Source organism: Thamnophis elegans, chromosome Z (assembly GCF_009769535.1).
Source record: "Thamnophis elegans isolate rThaEle1 chromosome Z, rThaEle1.pri, whole genome shotgun sequence".
In the NCBI taxonomy this organism is placed as follows: domain Eukaryota; kingdom Metazoa; phylum Chordata; class Lepidosauria; order Squamata; family Colubridae; genus Thamnophis; species Thamnophis elegans.
In genome coordinates, this window is record NC_045558.1 from 133,280,413 (window position 1) to 133,286,263 (window position 5,851).

Below are 5,851 nucleotides of genomic sequence, written 5' to 3' on the forward strand. Positions count from 1 at the left end.
ACAATAAAGACCAAATATTTGGGCGCCTAGCTAAAGATGTATGAACTCAGAAGCGAAAGTTTTTAGCCTTAATGTATGGAATTGACAGTTGCAGAATGAACCTTTCTGCTAACCATTCAAATGGAGGTTGGACAATTTTGGGACAATCAGAAAGGAAGGAAAAGGCATTTCCGCAGTAGAAGTCAGGGAAATGAAAAATGGCTCATTTCTAGATAAACATATTAGAGCTGAAATGAATGTGAAACTACATACATTTGACTTATTGCCAAACTGTCTTGAGACAGATGGCGATTGTGGGAAGACACCCGTCTCTTAGAAGAATGAAATATTTTGAGAAGTATTTAAAAAGCTAGGATAAAATATTTCCACTAAAAGAGAAAATCTTACAGGAGACAGAAATTGAATCCCAACTTCTTCCCCCAACAGATACGTTTGTGCCCATTAGATTTAGATTTTTTTTAGATTTTATTAACATTTGTAGGCCGCCCTTTTCCCTGAGGGGACTCAGGGCGGCTCACATAAAATCAGGGAGGGGAAGTACAAACAGTAACATAGACACATATAATAAAAGTAATAAGCAACATACATTCATCATTCGGGAGGGGCAGCTATCCATGTCCCCAGGCCTGACGGGCTAGCCAGTTCTTAAGGGCTGTGCGGAAGGCCTGGACGGTGGTTGAGAAAGATTAGGCCAGCCTATTGTAGGAAGTTAGCATCCATTCCCCCCCCCCCCCCCGCTCCTAGAAGAATGAAATATTCTGGGAAATATTAAAAAGGCAGAATATTATATTTCCCTGGATGAGAAAAGGAGAAACATGTTTTTAAAGACAAAGCAGCTTCCTGCAACTCCCTGCCCCCTCCCCTTCAGCTCCAGAGTGATGGGATTAAGACATGGCCCTCAAGACATGATAGGATTAGCCCTCTCCCCATCTCATCACATAGCACCTGGGAAAATTACATCACCCAGCAAGTCTCAACCAAGCCCTGGGACTCAGGACAACCTACAGAGTTGCCCCTGCATGGCCCCATGGGAATCTGACAACCCATCAGAATACGAGCTCAAATTCAAAAGCCCAGAGAGGGTATAAAACTCAGGCATTCTCAGCATCTCCCCTCTCCCCCCCCCCCCCGGCAAAAAATTTCTCTCTCACAGCAGGCTAACAAGTCTGTCTGGCAGGGAGTGTCTGCCACACTTATTCATTCCCCCCCCCTGCCTTTTATCCCCAGAGCTAGGGTGGGGCTTCGCTAGCAGCGTGGCTCTTCCTTCCCAAGGATCAGCCCATAGATTTCCACTGCTCTCCTCTCCTCTGCCTTCTACGCATTCGTGTGTCAGGCACTGGACCCAGCTGTTCCTCCCTCATCAGCCACATCTAGACCTGGGGGCTGTTGACTCTCCATCTGAGGCCTGACGGATGGCCCAGGCTCCGCCTCTGACTCTCCCTCTCCCTCCCCCCTCTCTCTGCCAGCTCCATTCCCTCCATTGCCTTGATGCTGACACTGACCCTCCCGCCTCCTCCTCTTCCTCCTTTGATTCGGCTGCTGGTGGGTCCAGCGGCCGACAGGCCACAACGATCATGGATACAAGATTGGCGGTTCTTGTGCTCCTTCCTTAGCAGGTGATCAAGAGTGCTGGTGATGGGATCAGCCAGAGTTGATGGCTTGTAGGGTGCCACAAAGACTTGGTCCTATCTCCCGTGCTTTTTACCATTTTCATAAAATGCACCTTTCATTTTAAGCATAAGTTATCACCAAGACGGTGGTGTTCAACAGTTAACCCAAGCTACAGAGACAGGTCCCGTAGTCCTTGACGTATGGCCACAATTGAGCCACACCTTTCTGTTGTTAAGCAAGATATTTGTTAAGCGAATCGCCAACGGTTATTCCATTAGTAACAACATTGTTAAGTGAATCTGGCTTCTCATCCTTCCTATGACCAATCTCCTTTCCTAGTGTCTGAGGCAGTGATGGGGCCAGGGCTGTCTGACAGTTATCAGCTGCCTTCGGAGTCAGACATCAGTGAGGCAGAGGAACAGCTGGAGCCTGTTCCCAATGTGCGTATGCAGAGTTGCCAGATGAAGGGAATGGCTAAGGAACAGGGGTTGACTTGGGAGTAGGGCCACAGGTGGACGGTGAATGGCCCCTCCCAGAGGCAAGAAAAGAGGAGCGAAAGGGGAGTGGAGTTTGCAGGAGGCAATTAGTTCGCTTCATTGGTTCGTGACTCTCCGAGACTCCTTGCCAAGTTTTGCAGATATCGGCCTGGCAGCTCTCCAAGCCAGAGAAGGTCTGGGACTGTAAATCCTCCCTTGAAAGTCTTTGCTGGAGGTGAATGAGCAGAATTCACAGTCAATTAATAAAATGGATTTTTGTCGGGACAAGGAGTTTGCTTCACGCTCTTGGGAACCCAGAACACTCAAGTCAAACTCCTGCAATGGACGCAGAGCTGCCTTGGAAGACTATTGTAGAATCTTTTAATTGGTCCAGAAGACGGCTGGCTGGATGTTGGAAGATACGTTTCACACATTACAGGAGGTCCTTGACTTACGACCACAATTGAGCCTAAAATGTCTTTTGAGTTTTGCTCCATTGGATGACCTTTCTGTGAATCACTGCAGTGATTTAAGTTAGTAACGTGGTTAAGTGAATCTCAGCTTCCTCATTGACTTTTTCTTGACTCCGGGACATCGCAACCGTCACAAGTACATGTCAAGTGGCCAAGCCTCTCAATTTTGATCACGTGACCACAGGAATGCTGCCATGGTGGTGTGAAAAATGGTTCGCAAGTCACTTTTCTCAGTGACGTCGTACAACTTCAAGTGGCCACTAAAAAAAACCTGTTGTAAATCGAGGACTTTACCCGTACAAACAGGATTTTGGGGGGGATTCTGTGCTGGCTTCCCCATTAGCAGGGCAATTCAGAGTGCTTCTTTGGAGTGTTAATAACCCCATACATGGCTGAACATCTGCATATTTACAGGGACTCCTTCCCTGCCCAATTCAGATGCCCCAGGACAGGGGTCGGCAATCTTAAACACTCAAAGAGCCATTTGGACCCGTTTCCCACAGAAAACACCAGGAGCTACAAAACCCTTCGCATGCCTGACTATTTCCTGAGCAGCCACAAAACTAGTATATGTAGTTGAATGAAACGTTCTGTTTTCTTCTGAAACTTTTCTTTTCTTGGATATTTATCCATGGTTGGCCTTCCGGAGTCAAAGAGCTCAATAAATCACATTCTGGCTGGTGTCGACAGGGAGCCGCAGCAGAGGGATGAAAGAGCCACATGCGGCTCCAGAGCCGCAGTTTGCTCACCCCTGCCCCAGGAGAACTTTTGCGAGGTGTAATCAGGTAGAAAACTTGTAGTTTGTTGCTTTTCTGTGGGTACTCTTGGAAATAGCATCTCTTCCACCTCGCCATGGATCAATCCTCGGCAGTGGTGGGTTCCGGGCAGTACGCCTCAGTACGGGCATACCGGCGGCAGCTGGGAGAAGCGGCCACCATACCGGAACGGTGCTTTGGAGAGCCTGCCCGCCTGCCCTTGTTCCTTACCTTTATTTGAGATAACCGGGCCATTTGTGCACGCACATGCTGCGTACGGCGCCTGTGCGACCTCCACCGAGCAATTGGAGCGTTGCAGGGCGGTGGGTGGGCAAGCACGCGGAGTGTGTGCCCGTGATGAACGCCCAGCCCTGTTGCAGTGTACTGGTTGCGACGGGATTCGGAACCCACCACGGATCCTTGGTCTATCAACTTTCCTTACAAGCTCATTTACTGCTGGTTAAGCCAACATTAGCGCAAACGTGGCCAACACCAGAGTCAGGGCAATCGGTGGAATCAACTTTCCCTAAGGACAAAATAGAGTGGAGGGCATACTCCGAGTCCTTTTCCCCAAATATTGTCATCTGATGGGAGCTAGGAAGCCTGCCTCTTCGGTGGCAGCCCCTGCCCTATGGAATACCTCCGCCCCCTCTCCCCAAAATTTGGCAGGCCTCCACCTTCCTGTCTTTACGTAAAGCTTTGCAGACCTAGCTTGGAATAGCATGAGGTTGCTGCACATCAGAAGTCTGACTTAGCACCAGGTTTTTTATTATTTTCAACACTGCTTTTCTATAGTTTTAATATGATTTTTATGCTGCTTTAGGAGTTTCGATTGGGACACCACCACCCCCGCTCAGAGTTAGTTATAAGGTGAACAGCCATGTATTTAATTTATTTAATATATATGTTCCAGCATAACTATGGAATGCCTCAAGCAATTTCAACCAAACTTGGTACACAGATGACTTACTCTCTTGAAACAAATACTGTGGGAGTAAGACACCCCTAAGGGTGGGTGTTCTGTTAAGATACAGCCTGTTGTGCCGTAAAATGGCTTCTACTGTACTGCTGTAAAATGGCTTGGTAATGGCGTGGTGTTGCCATGGTAACAGCTTCACAGTAGAACAGAAGGATGAAAGAAGAGAATGAGAGGATGTCATGCAGGCGTTCTTTTTACGCTGAGAGGAATTGAAGATATCCTCATCCTTGCAGAAATAAGATTCCCCCACCCCCCCTGAAGACATGGTTTTGCCAGCTGGCCAGCGATCCCAGGGTACTATGGAGCCCACCAAGTGGTTGGTCCAATTGTTGTCGTCAGGGGTATGCTTTGTCAACCATGAAAGACAGGGAAGGGCTTTTGACTATACAGATAGTCCTCACTTAGTGACTTCTTGTTCAGCAACCATTCGAAGTTACAACAGTGCTTATGGCCGGTCCTTGAAGTTGTGGCTGTCGCAGTGTCCCCACAGTCATAGGCTGAGGATTGGGGCATTTGGCAACCGGCAGTTACAATGGTCACAGCTTCCTTCAGTCATATTCATCACCACTTATGATCTTCACTGCCAGCTTCCACTAAGTCAAGCTAATGAGGAAGCCAGCCACTACCTGATGTTGTGTTTAATGACTGCACATGATTCCTTAACAACCATAACCTGAACTGTCGTTGTACACTGAAGATCGCATTTAATTTTGTTGTACAAGGTGCAATGACAATAAAGTAAACTAAACAGTACTCCACAAGGGGGCTCCCTCTGATAAGGGGGAAAATCCAACATTAGAAAGTGTTATGGCCCAGCAGGAGCCGTTGGAGCTGCCAACAGACTCCGATAGCGAGGGACCCTATGAGTCGGCTCTGGAAGATGTTGAGGACCTTGGACAGGGTTCAGACTCCGAGCAGGGACCAGAGGCTGGTTGGCCACCAGGAGGCGCCTGAGGTATGGAGCAGCGGTGAAAGCCAAAGGGAGTTTGTCTCTGACGTCAGGCTCTGGAGCAGTGGGGAGGAGCTAAGGGAGTTGATCCCGGACGCCAGGCAAAGACGGGCAGATAAGCGCTGGCAGCAACTACGGAGATATAGAATTGGGCCCAGGTGGTTGTGATTAGGCTCCTCCCAAGAGAGTATATAAGAAGAGACTTTGGGAGGAGGCTTTTGCAGGACACAACCGTTATACTAAAGCTGGAGAAGCTCTTGTGTGTATTTCTTATCTGTGGAAGTCTGGGTTGCTGCCAAAGTCTTGTCTGTGTGTTAATTACTGTGAATAAATTGGCTAGCAGTAATCTTGTGTCGGCGTGACTCATCGTACGAGGGGGAGGGGGTGCTCAGAACAAGAAATTATGTTTGGTCTAGACATTTTCAACAACATCAGGGCTTTCCTGTCTAATACAGGATTAGGATAAATAAATACCCGGGCAACGCCGACTTATCAGCTAGTAAATAAATAAAAACACACATTTGCCAAAACACTACTTCGGGTACAACTTCTCTCCCCCCGCACCAGCCCAGAACGCCGTTCGCACCAAAAACACATCAAGCCAGCCG